The sequence below is a fragment of the Prionailurus viverrinus genome, chromosome F1 (assembly GCF_022837055.1).
Source record: "Prionailurus viverrinus isolate Anna chromosome F1, UM_Priviv_1.0, whole genome shotgun sequence".
In the NCBI taxonomy this organism is placed as follows: domain Eukaryota; kingdom Metazoa; phylum Chordata; class Mammalia; order Carnivora; family Felidae; genus Prionailurus; species Prionailurus viverrinus.
The window spans coordinates 61,368,399-61,389,944 of record NC_062577.1 but is presented as its reverse complement, the minus strand read 5'-3'; the positions used below and the strand labels follow the sequence as shown (position 1 = coordinate 61,389,944).

Sequence of the window (21,546 nt, the reverse complement as noted above, 5' to 3'; positions counted from 1 at the left end):
GCTCTGTGCTGACAGCTCAGAGCCTGGAGCCTGCCTCGGATTCTGTGTCTCTCTCTCTCTCTGCCCCTCTACCACTCAAAAAATAAATGTTTTTTAAAAATTAAAAAAAAAAGAGTCAGATGCTCAACCCAACTGAGCCACCCAGGTGCCCCTCGCTTTCCCTGCTTAAAAGAAGCCCCCCTCCCACTCTCTTTGCAGACAGAGTCTCCTCCGCTGTCCTGCCCACCACTCCCCTGTGGTGGATTCAATAAAAATCTCCTTTGTTCTGCCTCAGGTGAAATCTTTCACCTCTCATGCCACCAGCTTCGGCCCATCATTACCCCACGTTTGGGGGCCCCCATCCAACCGGACAGACACCCCATTTAGGCAACGACAGAAGGTTCTTGGTTCATCATGAAAATGAAGTCAAGGACATGCACGCAGCACGGCAGATGGGTGACACAAGCTGGAAAGTTTATTAAAGCGAAAAGTACACTCTTGAGATAGGAGAGAGGCCAAGCTCAAGAGAGAGAGAGCTGCGTGCCTTTGGTGGTTGTGATGTGGAAGACGTTGGGGTTTGGAGTCAATGGGCAAGAAAGAATTCTTGAGATGTCTTCAGTGCAAAAAAAGTGGTTTATTAAAGCACAGGACCAGGACCTGTGGGCAGAAAGAGTTGCCCTGGGATTGTAAGGGGCAGTTGATTCTTTTTAAATTTTTTTTTTTAACGTTTATTTATTTTTGAGACAGAGAGAGACAGAGCGTGAACAGGGGACGGTCAGAGAGAGAGGGAGACACAGAATCCGAAACAGGCTCCAGGCTGTGTGCTGTCAGCACAGAGTCCGACGCGGGGCTCAAACTCACAGACCGCGAGATCACGACCTGAGCTGAAGTCGGCTGCTTAATCGACTGAGCCACCCAGGCGCCCCAGGGGCAGTTGATTCTATCCTTGGGGGTTGGAGGAGGGAAAGGCAAGGGAAGTTTCCAAAAGGACTTTCATATGCTAAAGAGGCCCAGCGAGGGTCCAGCTAAGGTGGTTTTTCCCTCTAGCAAAACATTAACATTAAGACAGTTTGGAGTTCCTGGAGGAATGACCTACTTTGCCAGCCTTTATAAGGAAATTTAATTTATCTGCATTTCTTTCTGCCTTTGTTCCCCACATCAGTTGTTTCATTTTTTTTTTTTTTTTTTTTTTTTTTTTTTTGACTGTTGTTAACTAGGGAATGGAATATGTGTTGCCTGAGGTGGGAAACAGGGTTTTGCACTTTTGCTTCGTAATCTGGTCAGGGGTTTCCTGTGGTGGCATCCGCCATCTTGGGCCTGTCTGGTTTGATCCGGCTTCCTGGGGAGTGTTTCCCGGACCGGCCTCAGACCTTCCCACAGCTGGCCACGACTTCTTTATTGCTGGCCTCCGGGCGTCCTGTCAGAGCCTCGCTAACTGTGTATGCTGACCTGCAGACTACCCATTTCAGGCCCAAAACACACGCGACCCAGCCATTTCCTCATTTCTAAGCAAGCCTCGCAGATTCTATCCTGAAACTCCGCAGAAGGCTCATCACACTTTTCCTCGGACCTGGGGCGACAGCAGCCTGGGTTCTGCCTGACGGCAGAGAGGGGACTTGTTTGCTCCCGCAAAGAAGGTCTGTGTCCCTGCCCCCCGAATTTCCCTCCTGCATTCCGCCAAGGATCAGACTTCGGAAGATGCTGACCAGTCTGGGTAGCACAGGCCTATCACCCTACTAATTCTTTGTGCTCTCCATAAAGCCCTGAAATATTCTGACCAACAGGGAGGGACTCATTTCAAGGTGCACAAAGCTCTGAGGAATTTGCCCTTCTCCCCGACTGACCCAGGTTTCTGGCGTCTACTCAGAAAGCAGCTAGCGGAATGGGTAACCTAGGAATGCTAGGTTAGTTGGTCTGGAACAAGGGTGAAGAAGAGCAGTCGACCACTTTGGGCTCAGGATAGAGAAGAAAGCAGGGCCACTGAGGGAGCTGTAGTTATTCCTTCCGTGCTGCTGTTTGGCTGCTGTTTCGCCATGTACAGCCGCAATGGCCGTATATCCATTCTCTGCCCTATTGTGCATTGCAGGGACACGCGTTTCCCAAGCTTGCAAAGCAAAAGCCAAATTTCTTAATATGTCTCACAGGGAATTCGACTGCCCCCTAGCTCACGCTGATCCAGTCACAGGGGTCTTTTTGCTATATCCGGAATACAGTAGCGCCTGCCACAGGACCTTTGCACTTGCTGCTGCGCTTGCTGGAAGCTGGGCACCCAGATATCTACAAGGCTAGTTTCCTCACTTCTTGTAGGTTTTAACTCAAAAGTCACATTCTCAGGACCCCTTCCTTGGCCGTGCTAAAACTTCCCATGCTCCCCCCCCCCCCCCCCCACACACACGCATATCGCTGACACTTCCTATTCTGCTGCCCTCTTTATTTCCTCTTAGTATTTGGGAGGATAGCATAAGTATAGTATGCTTAGTATCACTGAGCATACTATATGTTTTATCTTGTTATTGTCTGTCTCACCCACTGGACCGTAAGCTCCATGCAGGCAGGGATTTGTTTTTGTCTCTCGTTGTCATTACCGAATCCCCAGGGGTTAGAACAGTACCTGGCACTTAGGCACTCTGTACATATTTATTTAATAAAGAATGTATGATGGCATTGTTTGTCCTGGCAAGGAGTACGTGACAGCCTGGTATCCATCATGGGGGAAGGGGAGGTAAAATGGGTGAGTGCTCACTATAAAATTATTTACAGTAGTTAGAAACAAAGGACTAAATGTGCGTACAACCACGTGGGTAGACCCTAAAGTTACAGCGCTGAGTGTTTCACACCTATCAACTGCACACTTTACAAGGATACATACAAATCCAAGATATGAAACACATTAGAGAGGGTGGGAGTAAGGAATAGGGATAAAGGAAAGAAGATTAAGACAAAAATAAAGAGTTTTGTACCCATCCATGTGGACAGAGGACAATGAATTGAGATTAACACTGTACCTGAGGTCCGCCCAAAAACTAATTAATGTGAATATATATTTTTGTTTCATACAAACTTTTTTTTTAAGTTTATTTATTATTGAGAGACAGAGAGCGAGAGCATGAGCATTGGAGGGACAGAGAGAGGGGGAGACACAGACTCTGAAGCAGGCTCCAGGCTCCGAGCTGTCAGCACAAAGCCCGATGCGGGGCTGGAACTCAGGAACCGTGAGATCGTGACCTGAGCTGAAGTTGGATGCTCAACCAACTGAGCCACCCAGGTGCCCCTTGTTTTTGTTTTGTTTATTTTAGAGAGAGAGAATGAGACCGCATGAGCAGGTGAAAGAGGCAGAGAGAGAGAGAGAAACAGAGAGACAGAGAGAGTATCTTAAGCAGGCTCCATACTCAGCACGGGGCTCAGGACCTGAGCCGAAATCAGGTCAGATGCTCAACCCACTGAGCCACCCAGGCACCTCAAAAGGTTTTTAATATTTAAAAAATAGTTTTTATGAAGGAAGTGGCCTACAAACGTCCAGGTGCCTATGGCCAATGAAAGTCACAATATAGATCTGCTACGATTAAGACAATGAGCATATTCATCACCCCCTTCAAACTTCTGCGGGCCCCTTTTTATTTATGTATTTAAAGTTTATTTATTTTGGAGCTCATGGGTGGCTCAATCAGTTAAGCTTTGGACTCTTGATTTCAGCTCAGGTCATGATCTCACATCGGGCTCTGTGCTGACAGTACAGAGCCTGCTTGGGATTCTCTCTCTCCCCCTCTCTCTGCCCCTCCTCTGCTCATGTGCTCCCTCTCCCTCTCTCAAAATAAATAAATAAACCTAAAAATAAAATTGAAAGAAATACACATTAAAAAAGTAATAAAAATACACAAAATACATTTGAGAGAGAGAGAGGTAGGGGTAGAGAGAGGGAGGGAGAGAATTCAAAACAGTGCAGAGCCTGATGCAGGGCTGAACCCATGAACCTCGAGATCATGACCTGAGCTGAAATCAAGAGTCCAAAACTTAATTGACTGAGCCACCTAGGCACCTCTGGGCCCCCTTTTTTTTTTTTTTAAATTTTTTTTTTAAACATTTTTATTTATTTTTGAGACAGAGAGAGACAGAGCGTGAACAGGGGAGGGTCACAGAGAGAGGGAGACACAGAATCTGAAACAGGCTCCAGGCTCTGAGCTGTCTGCACAGAGCCTGACGCGGGGCTCGAACTCACGGACCGTGAGATCATGACCTGAGCCGAAGCCGGACGCCCAACCGACCGAGCCACCCAGGCGCCCCAAGGGCCCCCTTTTAATCCTTATCACCTGCTATCCTCCCATTTCCCAAGCAACCTCTGATCTGCTTCTGTCATTATAGTTTTCATTTTCTAGAATTTTACGCAAATGGACTCCTATAACCCTCTTTTTTGGTTGGGCTTTCACTCGGCATAATTATTTTGAGGTCCATGTTGTATCACTAGTTCACTCCTTTTTGAGGAGTATTCCTTTGCATGGGGATACCACAATTTACCTTCATCTGCTCATTGGCATTTGGGTTGTTTCCAGTGTCTGGCTATTACAGATAAAGCTGCTATGAACATTTGTAGACAAGCCTTCGTATGGGCATTTATTTTCTTTTTGCTTGGTAAATACCCAGGATTGGAATGGCTCAGTCGTATTTTAGCAGTTTAACTTTCAAAGAAACTGCAAAGTGGGCTTTTACATTCATACCAACACGTATGAGTGTATCGATTCCTCTGCATCCTGGACAGCCTGACACGGCAGGCGTTAATAACAGCGTCTAGTGAAATCCCAGCGTGTTTTTGATTTGCGTTTCTCTGGTTAACCACGTCGAACACCTTTTCGTGTGAGCATTTGCTACTCCTCTGTCTTCTCTGGTGAGGTGTCCGAGGGAGGGGTTGGATTGCGAGCGTAACTCTTTAATGAGAAGAAAATGTCTCGTTTTCACCTGGTTGAGAACCGAGGGCCTTAGGATCCCCGTGGGGAGGGGCAGAGAAGAGGGAGGGAGGAGATCGCTGTCGTCGACTGAGAACCGGCGGGGTGGGGGCAGCGGGCATGGGGGAGGGAGCCCAGTGAAGGCAGGTTGGGCTGGGGGCACGGCTCCTGGATCCCGGCACCCGAGAGCCGGACCGTCGCCAAGCACTAGCTGGGTCCCCGCACAGCTTTGGCAGATTGTCCGCAGGAGGTGCGACCGCCGCGGCCCCGGCCGGAGGGGGCGGAACCGAGCAGAGGCCGAAGCACAACCTGCTCATCGGGGGTCCGCAAAGGAACCGAGGGGCTTCGCTCACTGAGCAGCCAAGAACGCTCTCCCTTTCCCGGCCGGAAAAGGACCCCGCAGCGGAGCGCGCCGAAGGGCTGCGGCGGCGCCTGCTGACCCGCGCGGGGCCGAGCCACCTGCCCACCCGCCTCCGGCTCCCGGGCGCCGGTAGTGTCCCCGCGGTCTCGGCGGATTCCTCCTCAGGACTCCCGACGGGGGTGGGGGTTTGTAAAAAAAAAAAAAAAAAAGAATGTACGGTTGTTTCCGCCCGGTTTCGAACCGGGGACCTTTCGCGTGTGAGGCGAACGTGATAACCACTACACTACGGAAACTGGCCGGCAGCGAGTGCCTGGAAATCCGCCTTGGAGCTCTCCGGCTGGGAGCCGCTGGCCGGCCGGCGGCGGTGAACCCGAGCGCGCCTCCCCGGGGAGCCCCCGGCCCAGCGGGCCCCGGCAGGTGTCGCCGGGGTGGAGAGTCGCAGTCTGCCCCGCAGATGCTGGCCGCGCTGGCGACGTGCGGTAACTACAGGTGGGAAGGGACAGGTGACGGACTTGGCCAGGGTAAGGAAAGCCAGCTTCTATTCGAAACAATACAAATACACTTGGTGTTCGCCCAGCACGCAACTTAGAAGGCACTTAGGCGGGAAAACTCCGTTTTCTCTTTCCTATGTCTTTCCTCCTGTGAGTCTCATTTCTGCTCAAACACTTCCTGTCCGCTCCCCACCTGGGTGGGAGGCCTCCCCACGCCCAGCCTGGGACAGCAGCTCAATTCTGACACCATGATCGCAGACACAGCGTCAGATCCCCCAGGTTAAGGGCTCGGTCCCACCTGACACCCCTTGCCCCCCTTCAGGTACATATCACAAGGGCACGCTGTCACCTGTGCTTCTGACCAACCAGCTACAAACCGGAGGTTCCCACCACCTCCTTCTGGGATTTGACAATGTGCTAGAATGACTCAGTGAACTAAGGAAAACAGGTTGCTTACCAGAGTGTCCCTTTATTATAAAAGGATGCAACTCAGGAATAGGCTGACAGAAGAGATGCATAGGGCGAGGTGCAGGAGAAGGGGCATAGATAGGGGCTTTGTTGCCCTTTCCGGGCCCTCCCTGTGTTCCCCAAGCTCCCTGAACCCCCTACCTAAGGGATCTTTTGCAGACTTCATCAAGGAGGCATGTCCCATTATTAACTCAGTCTCCAGCCTCTCTCCAGAGTGGTGGTGGTGGGGGGGGGGTGTCACTGAAATGTCCAAACTTTTAATCACAATGGTTTTTCTGGTGACTGGACCCCCATCCTGAGACTATCCAGGAGCCCACCAAGAATCACCCCCTTAAAACATGACACATGCCTCTCCAGGAAATTCCAAGGGATTTAGGAGCTCTGTGACGGGAACCAGGTCAAAGAGCAAATGTTAGAACAAAAGATGCTCCTAGCACCTTTAAAAAGAATTGTTTTTTAATGTTTGGTTATTTTTGGGAGAGAGAGAGACAGAGCGTGAACAAGCAGGGGAGGGGCAGAGAGAGAGGGAGACACAGAATCCGAAGCAGGTTTTTTTGTTTGTTTTCCTAGCACTTTTCTTTCTTAGGAAATTACAAGAGTTTTAGGAGCTCTGGCCCGGAGCCTGGGACGAAGACCAAAGTATACATTTCTCGTTATGTCACAGTATCACATTGCCCACGCATTTGGGCGGGGCCGCATTATTTTATAACACTGACTATTAAGTCAGACAGATGCTAGCACCTTCTCTCTCTTTCACTCGGGGCCAGGAAGGAGTTGGGGCCCTCGGCAGAGACCAAAACTAAGACTCAGAAAGTTGGAGAACGAACGAAGGCAGGTTGAAACGTAGGGGGCAGGGCAACTCGGGATGAGGTTACAGGATGGTCACCTCAGAAAAGGTTGTCCAGGGACAGGATCGCACCCGCCGCCCTGAGTTCAAAGCTGAAGGTGGCCGCCAACGGTGCCACGTGCGGTCGCGGGCAGGGCTTCCCAGGTAGGTCTTGTCTTGTTCAGGCGCTCGCCGCAGAGAGGGAAGGCTGTACTTCACGCTCGGCCCTGCTGGGCCCAGCACCGGCCCTCGCCACCGCCCGGGGCCCGGCACTGTGATCCAGAGCCTGGTAACAGGACGGACTCGGGTGATTGCAAAAGCCAGACGCGGAAATCATCACCACCACCTTCGGGAGCCCAGCACTTCGCTTCATGTCTCCCAAAGCCCCACTCCAGCTGAAAGCCACTCTTTCTTTTACCCAGAGTTGAGACCCAGGTCGAGAATTAGGCTGGACCCTGTGCTGGCTTGAAGGGACCCTTCCCTTGGACTGAGGGAGGGGGGTGCCAGGGCGGGGGAGGGAATTCCCATCCACCAGCCCTCCGCCTGACGATAACAGCTTCTCGGCAACCTCTTGTGTAAGCTAGTTTCATTACTTCTTTCTGAAACATATCTTATTTTTTTTTAATTTTTTAATGCTTATTTTTGAGACAGAGAGAGACAGAGCATGAACGAGGGAGGGTCAGAGAGAGAGGGAGACACAGACACAGGATCTGAGGCCGGCTCCAGGCTCTGAGCTGTCAGCACAGAGCCCAAGGCGGGGCTCGAACTCATGGACGGTGAGGACATGACCTGAGCTGAAGTCGGACGCTTAACCGACTGAGCCACCCAGGTGCCCCTGAAATATATTTTAAAGGTAGGGGTGCCTGGGTGGCTCAGTTGCTTAAACGCCCAACCCTTGGTCTCAGCTCAGGTCATGATCTTGTGGTTTGTGGGTTCAAGCCCCGCATTGGGTTCCGTGCTGGCAGCACAGAGCCGGCTTGGGATTCTTTCTCTCTCCCTCTAGCTCTGTCCCACCTTTGCTTGCGCTCACGTGCACGCTCTCTCAAAATAAGTAAATAAACAGTACAAAAACTTTTAGGGTCGCCCTGGGTGGCTTAGTCGGCTAAGTGTCTGACTCAAGCTTGGGATTCTCTCTCTCTCCCTCTCACTCTGCCCTCCTCCTCTGCTCGATCTCTCTCTCTCTCTCTCTCAAAAAATAAAATAAAACATTAAAAAATTTTAAAGTAAAAATGCTGATCATTTACTCAAAAGTGTAAATGAAGAATGGCAGTGAGCTCCTAGTCTCCCTAACTGTAATTCTCAAAAGAAACAAAGCACAGCATCCAACATCCGGCTGCTAGGTCCATCGACACCTGAGGGGCAGGGAGGCTGTGAAGATTGAAGATGTCCTTCAAGTAGTTCCAAAATGCGCCCCCGCCCCGTGGAGAATCACTGATTTGTGATTAAACTTTCACGCTGACACGTGCACGGTATTTCAGAATCTGCTAAATCTAGAAAGGTTATGCCAATAGACGCACAGCATTATTAATGATAAAACCTCTCTCACTTTGAAGTCCTAAAAATAGTTACAATTACAGTTCTAGGCAGCCCAATAATTTTACATTTTTGGCCTTTCCACTGGTGGCCGTCACCAGGAGCTCAGGGTACCGTATAGGGAAGCCCAGAGTCATGTAATGCACTTCCTGGACTTGCGAAGTCGGGAAAGTCACACTTCATCCCTTTGGATTTCTTGCAAATAGGAATGTATTTCTCTATGGTAACTCACTGCTTGATTTTACTTGTGAGCCAGGAAATAAGATGAATAAGCCAAAGTGATGTGGTAACAGATTGGTTAAATGAACGGTGAATTAGGTCCTATTCTTCTATGATGGATGGGAATAAATCACCACTATACTAATGAGGAAGGAAATGGCACTTTTCATCAAATCGGTTCTCTATATCTTCCTTCTGCTCTGGGTCCAGCTACCTACAGGGCTTTGTTTGCTCTTGTGCCATAGCTCCCTGGTGACCACCAGCATCCAGTCCCCAGCTGGCGGCCGGAGAGAGTGAGAGACCAGCATAGGAGTCACACAAGGTGGAAATGCCAGAAACACTGCGGGCTTTCCACCCCTCCCCCTCCCAAGTCCACAAGGTGGTGGAAGGTGGTCATAGACAGCCCCTCTTCCCACTGGGGACGAAGAGGTGGCCTGGGGGGTGTGGGGCCCACGTGTGGGAGTGGGCAGAGCAGAGCAGAGGCTTGGCCTTGCAGAAGTGGTGGGTCAGCAAAATCCAACCGCGGGCTCAGGCCAGAGGCCTGCCTGCCTGGCTCCTGCTGGCGGAGAGGGCAGTAGGCGATCGCAAGGAGCCCTCTGTTGGCGTCTATCCTACAGGCGAAGCAAAAAGAGCGATTAACCGGGTCCAGGGTCCAGCCCAACGCCTGGCTGGGAGTTGTAGCCTGGGCTTCCTGAGCTCTTAGGCCTTGTGCAGAAAGCATCAGGAAAAGGGCTGTGAAAGGTAGGGAAATATAAAGCTTTTCCCTTTCTTCCATGGCCTCCCTCCCAACTTGTCGTGGTGTCGTTTTTACTTGCTATTTAATGTCGTTCTGTGTGAAGAAAAATTAAAATAATTCGCACAAATGTTACCTGTCATCTTTATATTGTACAAGGCCCATTTCTTATCCTCTACTTTATCTGGTTTTTTCTTAAAAATTTTTTAACATTTATTTATTATTGAGAGACAGGGCATGAGCATGGGAGGGGCAGAGAGAGTTGGAGGAGACAGAATCCAAAACGGGCTCCAGGCTCTGAGCTGTCAGCACAGAGCCCAACGCAGGACCCGAACTCACACACCAGGAGATCATGGCCTAAACTGAAGTTGGACACTTAACCGACTGAGCCACCCAGGCGCCCCTCTTCTGCTTTATCTTGAGCTCCTAGAGTCAAGCTTCTCTCCTCCCCATAGGTCCTTGGACTTTGACGTGTCCCCAAGATTGAGCAGGCACCCCTATGCAGAACATGTCCCATTTACTAGCTGATCCTGACAATCGGGTGACCAAAGGGAAACACATTTCCTGGGAAACTGTAGCATCATCATGTTCTGTTCACTCTCCCTTGCTGCCTCAACTTCCCCTTAAAAGTTTCTGCTAAGCTCTGCTTACCTCACCCTATGACAGAAATGCCCTTTGCTGTTTGATTTTGAGATATTTGCAGATTTCTGAGATTGGAGCATTCTCTCTATTGTGGTAGTCTTTTTTTTTTTTTAATTTTTTTTTCCAATGTTTATTTATTTTTGGGACAGAGAGAGACAGAGCATGAACGGGGGAGGGGCAGAGAGAGAGAGAGAGAGAGAGAGAGAGAGAGAGACACAGAATCGGAAACAGGCTCCAGGCTCTGAGCCATCAGCCCAGAGCCCGATGTGGGGCTCGAACTCACGGACCGCGAGATCGTGACCTGGCTGAAGTCAGACGCTTAACCGACTGCGCCACCCAGGCGCCCCTGTGGTAGTCTTTTTTGAGAAGTCTCTCCTTAACTAAGTCCGGATTTGGTTTTAGTTGGCAGTGCAAATTCAAAAGCATTTAACTCATAGGCAGAATCACCAGAATCATGCACATAAATTTAAAAAAAATGTATTTCAATTCTAGTTAGTTAATATATGGTGCAATATTGGTTTCAGAAGTAGAATTTAGTGATGCATCACTTACATACAATACGCAGTGCTCATCACAAGGCCCTCCTTAGTACCCATCACCCAATTAGCTCATCCCCCCCCACCTTCCCTTCAGCAACCCTCAGTTTGTTCTCCGTATTTAAGATTCTCTTATGGTTTGCCTTCCTCACTTTTTTTCCCCTCTTGTCCCTTATGTTCATCCGTTTTGTTTCTTAAATTCCACATATGAGTGAAAACCTACGGTATTTGTCTTTCTCTAACTTATTTCACTTAGCATAATACATTCTAGCTCCATCCACATCCTTGCAAATGGCAAGATTTCATTTTTTTGATGACTAATAATCCATTGTTCATATATATATATATATATATATATATACATACACATGTATATCACATATCTCACATCTTTTTTATCCATTCATCTGTCGATGGACATTTGGGCTCTTTCCATAATTTGGAAATTTCCATAATTTCCACAGTTGTTGATAGTGCTATTAACATGGGGGTGCATGTGCCCATTCAAATCTGTATTTTTGTATCCCTTGGGTAAATACCTAGTAGTGTAATTGCTGGGTCTTAGGGTAGTTCTATTTTTAACTTTTTGAGGAACCTCCATACTGTTTCCCAGAGTGGCTGCCCCAGTTGGCATTCCCACCGGCAGTATAAGAGGGGTCCCCTGTCCCCGCATTCCCAGAACATGTTGCACAGACTTAACTCAACTGTTTTTATTTTACTCCTGAATATGCCCATCCTACCGCCATTGTCTGCCTTCAGCTTGCTGATATGGAAGGAAGGACTGGAAGGAAAAGGAACTCTGGCTTGTGCTGTCTTCACCTTTCCTTCTGTGTCATCCTTTCCCCCCTAAGCAGTTGGCTAATACAGGAAGTAAGGGAAGAAAGGATATGATAGGATTATTTGGTCTTTGGTCTTTTTGCTTAGAACGCCATCACCTTCTTTTTGCGTGTGAAGCAAATTCTGCTTGGAATGGAAAGCGTGGCCTCGGGGCTGGCAGGTCAGTTTATTCTGTCACCAAGACGACGTACTTACTGTGCACTCGCCTTAAGTCTCTGAACTCCCATTGCGGCAGTGGGTCCATCCCGAATTCTGTGTTCATCAAAGGTAGCAAATGCTAGGTACAAATGCGCCACGAGGAAGGTGGACACGAATGTTGCTGGTATCTTCTCTGCTCATACGCAGGCGCCCTAGTTCCGATGGACTCTGTTACAAAACCCACATTTAAAGGTTGTTTAAAATTTCAAGGACATTTCCCGGACATCCCCCCCGAATTCCAAGAGACAGAATCAGTCCTAAGCTCCTTTTCCAGGAGGCGCTACTTAACGTTTGCTGAGCGCCGCTCCCTGGTGGTCTAGTGGCTAGGATTCGGCGCTTTCACCGCCGCGGCCCGGGTTCGATTCCCGGTCAGGGAAACCTGTTTTCTTTCTGATCACGACCGACATTCTGCTGTTGCGGCCAACAACTCGGTTTTGACCAAGGCTCACCTGCGCGCACCTCACATGCCATCCTGTCCCGAGGTGTGTCAATATCACGGGAATGGGGTACACGGGGTGTATGTGAAGAATGAAAAATTTCTCTAAGCCTAGCCAAACTCGCCTCTGCCTCACTCTATTGGGAATTATGGATTTGTTTTTTCCATCTAAGAAAATTTCTACATGAAACGAGTTCTATCAAATAGACCCACATCTATTACGGTTTGATTGGCATAGGACGGTTTTAGTAATGGATGTATTTTTTTCCCTGTTCATTGAAACCCTAAGGTACATGCAAGAGGTGTAGACAGCTCAGGTGATTTTACCAGATCTGGGGCCGTTTGGTCTTTTGTAAGCGCAAGAATACATTTCTATATGTTGATTAGTTCATTTTACCTGTAAGACAGGAACTATAATGCAAAGATGAATAGCAACTCATATGACACCAGTCTTTGGCTCCCTGGTGACTTTGTTCTCAGCACTGATTTCAGGATCACCTGGGAAAAGCTTGAGAGGCAGGCAGATTTTGCGAGGCATCGTCTTATTCCGGGGATCCCTGAGCTTGGCCTTGGCGGGCAGGAGTGGGGAGCCACGGGAGCACTGGCTGGCCTGCAAGGCTGCGTGCAACCGGCCTTGGGGGTAACCAGGCTCAAGAGCCGTAACAGTAGCAAAATGTCAGCGGTGGACAGAAAGGAAAAAAAAAAAAAAAAAGAAAAAAGAGTAAGGAAGGCGAGACCAGCTTCCCTGACCGGGAATCGAACCCGGGCCGCGGCGGTGAAAGCGCCGAATCCTAGCCACTAGACCACCAGGGAGAGGCGTTTGGGGCACCTGAGCAGCAACTCCTAGAATAAGATCTTAAGAGTGATGCAGCCACCTGTTAGGGGCCTTTAGAAACGTCTGGAGAATGTTCTGTAGGGGAGTGTGTGGTGCTGGATGCAGCGACTGCCACGTGGGTCAGAGGGTGGCAGGAAACTTCAGTGGCAGAAAAGTTGCAAAAAAGACTGTCACAAGTCAAGCCAGGGAAGAGGACACTTTTTCCTACATTTTTGTCACCGACTCCCTCTGACCACAGGGCTCGCTCGTGTTTTTCTTTTTTCCCCCTCTTCATTCCTAAAATGTTTGTGCCTCTCTCACTTCTAGATTCCCCGTGGTTGATTGAGGAAACCCATGTCTCTCTTTTGCTCCCTCACCCCTCAAAAAGGATCCTGTTCCTGATCTTCTCCGATTATGGCCCTCCCCTGTGCAGAGGGAGGAACATTTAGGGCCAAGGGGACATGCCCACCGGAAGCCGCACCCCTCTCCCCGGCCTAGCTCTGTTATTTGGGACCTAGAATGACCTGCACAAACGGCTGACGTTTGGTTACGGCGCCCCTCTCCCCCACCCGCGTGGTGGAAGTGGATTAGCCTCCGGTGCGTGCAAGTAAGGCTCGACAGGTGGCCAAAGGAAGGTTGTTTGCAGGGGTTTGAACAGATCCTGGTGCCCACACACCTGCACAGGACCCCTCTCAGTGCAGGAAGGAGCTAGAATTGAGAGGAGAGGGTCTTTCCTGGGCCACGGTGGTCAGGCAGAACTATGAGGAGTCTCACAATTCTAAATGCAAATCTGGACCCACAGGTCTTTAAGAAAATATTTTTGTCAATGTAGATGGAAAGCTCTTATTGTATGTTACTGCTTATGAGCTTAACTGATCAATTTAAAACATCTAGACATATGGTATGTGGCCCTCCATTTGTACTGTTCCCCGCAATCACAAATATGAGGCACTAATGGAGGGTCTTTTGGGCTATTCCCTTTTGTATTCCTTCCAGGCCCACCCCCAACAGAGCTCTCAGCTCCTTACCCACCACTGGGAGGATCTAAAGTCATGCTCCCCCAAACTAAGTCATCTTCCTCCATTCCCCCAACCAGGAACCTTTCCCACGGCCCCACCCCACAGCACCCTTGGAAATAAGCCCAGAACCTTTTCTACCCACCATATCTGTGGAACGTACGGTCCTTTCTGTTTTAACCTCTGTGGCTCTCCCTCTGGTGAGGACACTGCCAAGTTCTTTGGGGGGTATTTTCACCTCAGCAGCTCAAGCAGCCCGCGTGTGGATTAAGGTAGTGGGCTAGCAGGTAACAGGTATGCAGTTTCTCCTTAAAATTGTATTCAGTAGCATGTTTCCAATTAAAAAAAAAGAAATTATAAAGTTGTTTCTGTTTCTTGTAATTTGAGGAACCCTCAGATCTTCTGCTAGGAGTTAATGAGAGGAGGGAGAAGAAGGCACCTGCTTGCGTGGTGTATCAGAGTTCTTCAGAGACACAGAACCAATCGGAGATCGACATCCACAGGTATATTTGTATCTATGTCTGTGTGTATACCTATATCTATACCTGTACCCACATGTATATCTGTATCTTTATCTATATCTATATATGTTTCTGTATCTGAAGATCACATGATCATGGAGTGTCGAGGTCTGCAAAGTGAGCTGGCAAGCTGGAGGCCCAGGAGAGTTGGTGGATCCAGTTGGAGTCTGAAGGCCTGAGAACCAGGGAAGCTGCTGGTGTAGTTCAAGTCCAAAGACCAAGGCCAGTACGCTCGAGACCCAGGAAGAGCTGGTGTTGCAGTCCAAGTCCATAAGCAGGAAAAACTCAATATCCTAGTTCAAAGGCAGTCTGGCAGGAGGAGTTGTCTCATCTGATTGGATGAGGCCCACCCACATTAGCCAGGGCAATAAGCTTTACTCAGTCTACTGACTTAAATGTTAATTCCATCCAAAAACATCCGCACAGAAACACTCCAGGGGCACCTGGGTGGCTCAGTGGGTTAGGCCTCCGACTTCGGCTCAGGTCATGATCTCACGTTCGTGAGTTCGAGCCCCGCGTTGGGCTCTGTGCTGACCGCTCAGAGCCTGGAGCCTGCTTCCGATTCTGTGTCTCCCTCTGTCTGTGTCCCTCCCCATCTCTCTCTCAAAAATAAATTAAAAAAAAATTAAAAACAAAACAAAAAAAAGAAACACTCCAAATAATGTTTGACCAAATATCTGGGCACGACACATATAATTAAACATCCTAGAAGGTGATGCCTTATACTAAACACACAGAAGAGAGATCTGCCTTGGTTAGGCTTCAGTGTAGGATAGTTGCTTCTTCAGAGCACTTTTGCCTTTGCCTCTGCTCTCTCTGCATATAGTGCAAAGTTGCTTTCATCCGGTCACATAAGAGGGATGAATTAAAAAGAAAAAGTCCGTTCTGACAGAGCAACAGCAGGGCTGGAGAATAGCAGGTTACCAACACACCTCCCCCAGGGGACTCGAACCACCAATATATTGATTTATGGTCAAACCAGCTGACCATTGGACTTCAGGAACTCTGCGGCTGAGTTTTGTTTTTTTTTTTAAGTGGAATGCATATAAGTTTAACTATTTTAGAGTGGAACTATTCAGTTACAGAACTATTCAGTACATTATTAATGTACTAAGTAACTTTGTGTAACTACCTTAACTATCTCGTTCTAAAACATATTCATCATCCCAAAATAAAGCCCCACATCCATGAAGCAATTACTCCTCGATACACGCTCCTCCTGGAAGCCATCATCTTGCTTTCTGTTCCTATGGACTTATCTATTCGGGATATTTCATTTACACGAAATCATACAACAGGTAACATTCTGTCTGTGGCTTCTTTTACTTAGCTTGTGGTTGGAGTTCCTTCAAGCTGCGACATGTATCATTTAAATGTTAATTCCATTCCTTTTTATGGCTGATTAACATTTCATTGTGTGCATATGCGACATGTTTATACATTCACCCACTGATGGAACTTTTGGTGTTTCTCCCTCTTGGCTGCTGTGAGTAGTGGCGCTGTGAACATTCACATGCAAGGACTAGTTTGAGTATCTAGGTTTTTTTTTTTTTTTTTTTTTAACGTGTATTTATTTTTTGAGAGGCAGAGACAGAACAGGGGGAAAGAACCGAGGAGGGATAGAGAGAGAGGGAGACACAGCATCTGAAGCAGGCTCCAGGCTCTGAGCTGTCAGCACAGAGCCTGACACGGGGCTCAAACCACCTGAGACACCCAGGAGCCCCTTGGTGCCCCTGGTTTTAATTACTCTGAGTATATACCTAGTAAGTAAAATCGTGGGGTCATTTACATTCTCACCAGCAATGTTTGGTGGTCCTCATTTCTCCTTCCTGCCAACACTTTCTATTTTCTATTGTTGTTGTTGTATTTAAAGTGACAGCAATCTTAGTGGGTATGGAGTTAACACCACATGTGTTCTAGAATGACTAAAATTAACAAGATTCGTGATACCAAAGGAAAAAGAGGACCTTCGGTATGACTCCATTTATGTAAAATCTAGAAAATGCCAACTAATCTACAGTGGCAATAAGCAGATCCGTATTCGCTCGAGATGCGCAGGTCAGTGGGGACGTGACTTAGCAAAGGGCAGAAGAGGGGAATTATCAAGGGCTATAAGGACACTTCTGGGGATGATGGGTACACTCATTATTTTGATTGTAATCATGGCTTCAGTAGTACATACATATGTCAAAACATCACACTGTATATTTTATTTATTTATTTTTATTTATTTATTCAATGTTTGTTTATTTTTGAGAGAGACAGAGAACAAGCAGGGAAGAAGCAGAGAGAGAGAGAGAGACACAGAATTTGAAGCAGGCTCCAGGCTCTGAGCTGTCAGCACAGAGCCCAATGTGGCTCAAACCCAAGAACCATGAGATCATGACCTGAGCCGAAGTTGGACACTCAACCAACTGAGCCACCCAGGTGCTCCTTTATTATATATTTTAAACATGGGCAGTTGGTTGTATGTTAAATACTAAAGTGTTAAAAAAAAAAAAAAAAGAAACAAGGTGAGGGGTGCCTGGGTGGCTCAGTCAGTTAAGCATCTGACTCTTGATTTAGGCTCAGGTCATGATCTCACGGGTTCCTGAGATGGAACCCCACGTGAGGCTTTTCACGGACAGCGCGGAGCCTGCTTGGGACTCTTTCTCTCCCCTCTCTGCCCCTCCCCCACTTGTGTGAGCTCTCTCTTTCTCTCTCTCAAGAAGAAAAAAAAACACCAAAAAAAGGAAACAAAGCCAAACAGTTTTACATATACCTTTTGGAGGTCACTAAAGTCTCTTCATTTTAAACGGTGCCATAAATTGAAAATGTAGGGGACTGATTACACCATTCTCTTTTTTTTTTTTTTAAACTTTTTTTTTTAATGTTTATTTATTTTTGAGACAGAGAGAGACAGAGCATGAATGGGGGAGGGTCAGAGAGAGGGAGACACAGAATCTGAAACAGGCTCCAGGCTCTGAGCTGGCAGCACAGAGCCCGACGCGGGGCTCGAACTCATGGACCGCGAGATCATGACCTGAGCCGAAGTCGGACGCTTAACCGACTGAGCCACCCAGGCGCCCCTCTTTTTTTAAGACTGTTTTAAAAGGAGACTTTCTGAGACTTTAAATTTCTCACACCTGTGACAAAGTCCTAAGTCATTAGCAATGTAGATTCCCAGATGGCAACAGATGACCCTTCACCGCTACACAGCAGTTCTCCGGTTGTTAGACTCCCTTTCCAGAGTATTCAAAATATCTTGCCTGCTTTCCAACCAACAAAGCCCTTTCACCTATTTCAGATACCCATATTTTTCTGTTACTAATGTCTAAATATTAGTGGTCTTGGATAGAAACTGCATAAATAAACTTTAGCAAATGAAGCAGAAAAGGAATTGAGAGATCACTGGGTGGTCATAGATTTATGAGAATTAACAACCAGACTCAGATAAAGGGAATAACCAAAGGGGAGCTAGGAGGCCAGAAATATAGCCAAACTCATGCCAAAGAAAGAGTCTGGGAAGGAAACTACAGAATCTGTCAAAACTACATGCTAGCTTTGACTTCCTGGATAAAGGAATTCTAAACTGTTTATGAGTCTACACATCATTGAATCAGAATCTGGGGGAGTACCTTATAGCTAAAAGAACCAAGAATTTTTCCTCCTCTACACTGCTTATAATGAAACACTAGAAAGGAGACATGAAGTAAGGACTGAGTATTCAGTTTTCAGCTGAAATTTGGACAAAATGTAAGGCTTGGGACAGTTTCCATCCAGCAAATGCTTCAGGAAGAAAGAGGAGCCAAGGAGATCAAACCCAGGTGCTGTCAGGAAACATGGTCCAGGGGAAAGAGGAACCTAAATCTGTATCTACAGAAGTCTTTATTAACACCTCAAGAAGATCGAAGGAATGCCTCCTAGACTTTTTCAAAAAGAAAGAAGGCCTTTTATGAATCTTAAGGGCTTGCCTCAGAGACCTTCCTGTTAAGAAGGCTTTTAAGGATCTTAAGGACATTGACCCACAGCAACCTTACCAGGGGCCCAATGTAGAAAAGGGCTGATCTCAAAGAGATTTGTGAGTGTGGCTTTGCCTAATAAGTGAAGTATATATTGATATATTTATAAGAAACTCTTCAAGCTTTTAAAGGAAGTATATCAGCTTGGACCAAAAGGGACAGAGGCAGTACAAAATTGAAAGAAGCCTTTGGACCTGCGAACTCCTATGAGCAGGAAGCAGGCTGAGCAAATGATCAGCTGTGAACACCGACTATTCCTCTGGAAAAGTAAGCAGAATTCAGGAAGCAGAAGTGAGGAATTCCCAGGGAGTAGTAATGGGGCTTAATCAAGGAACTGGCCACATGAATCTGACTGGATGTCAGAGTTGATGCGGACCAGTGGTCTTCAATTTCTCTCTTTCGAATGGGAGTGTCAACAGAGGTTGACCCATGCCTGTCCCAACACTGTATGTTGGAGATGTGGGGGCCGGATAACTTATTCTTTCACTCAAAAGTCTTTTGACCAAGAAGAAACTACTCACGGGGCCTCAGGTATAGCAGGAACAACTAAGAAATGAGATAAGGAGCTTATGAAGAGAGGGGAAACATGGAGTTCTGCAGGCAAAGGAAGCATGTTTGTGGCTCAAAGGACAGTAGTCTCTGGGTGGACTGTGAACCACCAAGCTTTAACCTAACAGCAGAAAGTCTAACTCGTTACAAAGATCAGGCAGAGTCCATGGGCTGGCATTTCCTATTGAATAATTTGTGGCCGAACACCAGACTGTACTCTTGGGTTAACTGCCAACTCCTGGGTGCAGCACTTTGGGGAGCTCAACTCTAGGCAGTCAGAGACCCTGCCCTGCTCTCCTGAGTCTGAAAACCTGGCAGTACAACGGATTTGGATGATTCCAGAAGCCAAGTTCTTTCGGCCAATATGGGGCGAGTACATAGAATAGCCTTGGAGCCTCTATAGCTTTGTAAATGGCAGGAGAAAGATTTAGGGACTATGGTGCCCCCATTTGTTCTGGAAATTCCCCCAGGGGGCACAGCTGGATCAAACTGATCTTGGTAGGAATTTCAGAAAGTAGGTTATGAACTGAAAAAGTATGGTAACTGTATCTGTTTTCTCACTCATCATTTTATTTACAGCTCTTTACAGAGTGCCTGGCATATAAGAGTTGTCAATAGGTTTGTTGAATGAATGTATGTGTGCATGAATAAATAGATGAATAACAGGTACTTATTTAGAGACTGGGGACAAGCCAGGATTTTGTGTTTTTCGAAAAGCCTTCAGGGAGAAAGTTTGATTTAGCCGACAGTTTCGTTTCCGTGGTCTTCCTGTCTGCGGACTTCTGAGCTAAGAAGGGCATCTGAGAGATGGAAAAAAAAAAAGTCAGCTTTGGCTGAGGGGAAAGTCCAGCTCACAGGAATTCCTGGCATGAGAACACACAGACAGGAGTCCTGGCAACACATTCCTTGTACTATAACAGGACTTCTCAAGGTGACCCGGGTCCAGTCCCCGAGGGAACCTGGCAGTGGGCTAACAGGAATGGAAGGCAGAGAAGTTAAATTGGAAGAACTCGATGACGGATGGATTTGCTGGGTGAGGGAAAAAGACTTGAAGGAAGTCCCCTTCCCATCTGGCTTGTTTCCCTAAAGGTGGTGGTAATGCCATTCACTAAGAGAGGAAACACTGGAAAAGACTCTCATGCCTCGGGGATGAGGAGAAGGTGAACTCAGCTTGGGAGAGGATAACCCTGAGGGCAACGGGTCATGTGAAGCAGGCAGGTGGAGGCGTGGGTAGGTTTAGAACTCAGAGAGGTTCTGGAGACACAAATTTGAAAGTCAACAAGATCACCAAAAGAGCACAATATGAAACGAGAAGCGTTGGAGCCCCAGTCAGAGCCTTGAAGGTTTATTTCTAGGACCTTCACTGCAGCCTTATATCTAAGAGCAGTGTCAGTTCTAAGTAAGTAGCAGGATAAACGTGAGAGCACATTAATGCAGGAAATGAAACTTTAATTCCTTTTAAACGCGGCCAGAGATCATTGGGTTTCTCCAGGTGCTTGCCATCTGCTACAAGAATTAACTGAACTCAAAACAGCCTTAACTGTTTTCTGTACTAGCAGTGCTCATTTGCAAAGGCCCACTTGCTGTGGAATTCTGCAAAAAAAGCAGCTCGAAAAAGGTTTTGATTTTAGAGGAAAGGGAAGTACAGGTACCTAGTTTCTCCATAGAAAGCTCCTGATCCTAAGATGTGGCACTCGGAGAATTTCTCTTAGTAGACAAGTAATTCGCGGAATTTTGGATTGGAAATGGAACTCTGATTTTTAAAATGAAGGAAAAAAAAAAAGCGAGGCTATCACTTCAGGCGTCCCTGGGTGGGATCGAACCACCAACCTTTCGGTTAACAGCCGAACGCGCTAACCGATTGCGCCACAGAGACTACCCACAATCCCTAGCAAAATTTCGCACATCCTATGTATGTGTAGACCATTAACCAAACACTAGCGTTCCGCCATCTGGGTTCGTTTCTTCATCTTGAGATTGCAAGTAGGTTCCAAGTTATGTGATTCTAAAAGCCAGAACAGTAAACCATCCCTGTCATACAACAGTTGAATCCTTGCTTCCTTTCTTCCCAATCTCTTAGCATCAGCGGGAAGCGACGTCCTCTTTCTCCCCAAGTGGAGATCTGGACCCGAGTTAAGACCAGATTCACCACCGGAGGAAATGGAGAATGGCGGGATGGAGTGGAGGACTAAGCAGGGATTAATGAGTGCTGGGGAAACAGCTTGCTGCTGATTTGAACTGACATCCCTGCTTGGGACATCAGCCTGATGTTCTTACTTCGCTAAACTTCTATGGAACCCACTTACATTACCTCTCTCTGAATTATAAAACCCAGATGCCGAGCGTTTATTTAAAAATGTAACTTCAAAAGGGCAGTGATCTTCAAAGCTCTTCCTGAATGTGATTCTCAAGTAATAGCGAATATTCCAAGGGGGAGGGAAGACAACCT

At 47.4% G+C, this 21,546-nt stretch overlaps 4 non-coding genes across 4 annotated transcripts; 1 reads left to right on the top strand and 3 right to left on the bottom strand.

The window, feature by feature from the left end:
• Nucleotides 1-5,497: 5,497 nt before the first annotated feature.
• Nucleotides 5,498-5,570, bottom strand: TRNAV-CAC (transfer RNA valine (anticodon CAC)). Its single transcript has one exon. It is a non-coding gene; the product is annotated as a tRNA-Val (tRNA).
• A 6,495-nt stretch (nucleotides 5,571-12,065) lies between these two features.
• On the top strand, nucleotides 12,066-12,137 carry TRNAE-UUC (transfer RNA glutamic acid (anticodon UUC)). Its single transcript has one exon. It is a non-coding gene; the product is annotated as a tRNA-Glu (tRNA).
• An 800-nt stretch (nucleotides 12,138-12,937) lies between these two features.
• TRNAE-UUC (transfer RNA glutamic acid (anticodon UUC)) lies at nucleotides 12,938-13,009 on the bottom strand. Its single transcript has one exon. It is a non-coding gene; the product is annotated as a tRNA-Glu (tRNA).
• A 7,890-nt stretch (nucleotides 13,010-20,899) lies between these two features.
• On the bottom strand, nucleotides 20,900-20,973 carry TRNAN-GUU (transfer RNA asparagine (anticodon GUU)). Its single transcript has one exon. It is a non-coding gene; the product is annotated as a tRNA-Asn (tRNA).
• Nucleotides 20,974-21,546: the final 573 nt, after the last annotated feature.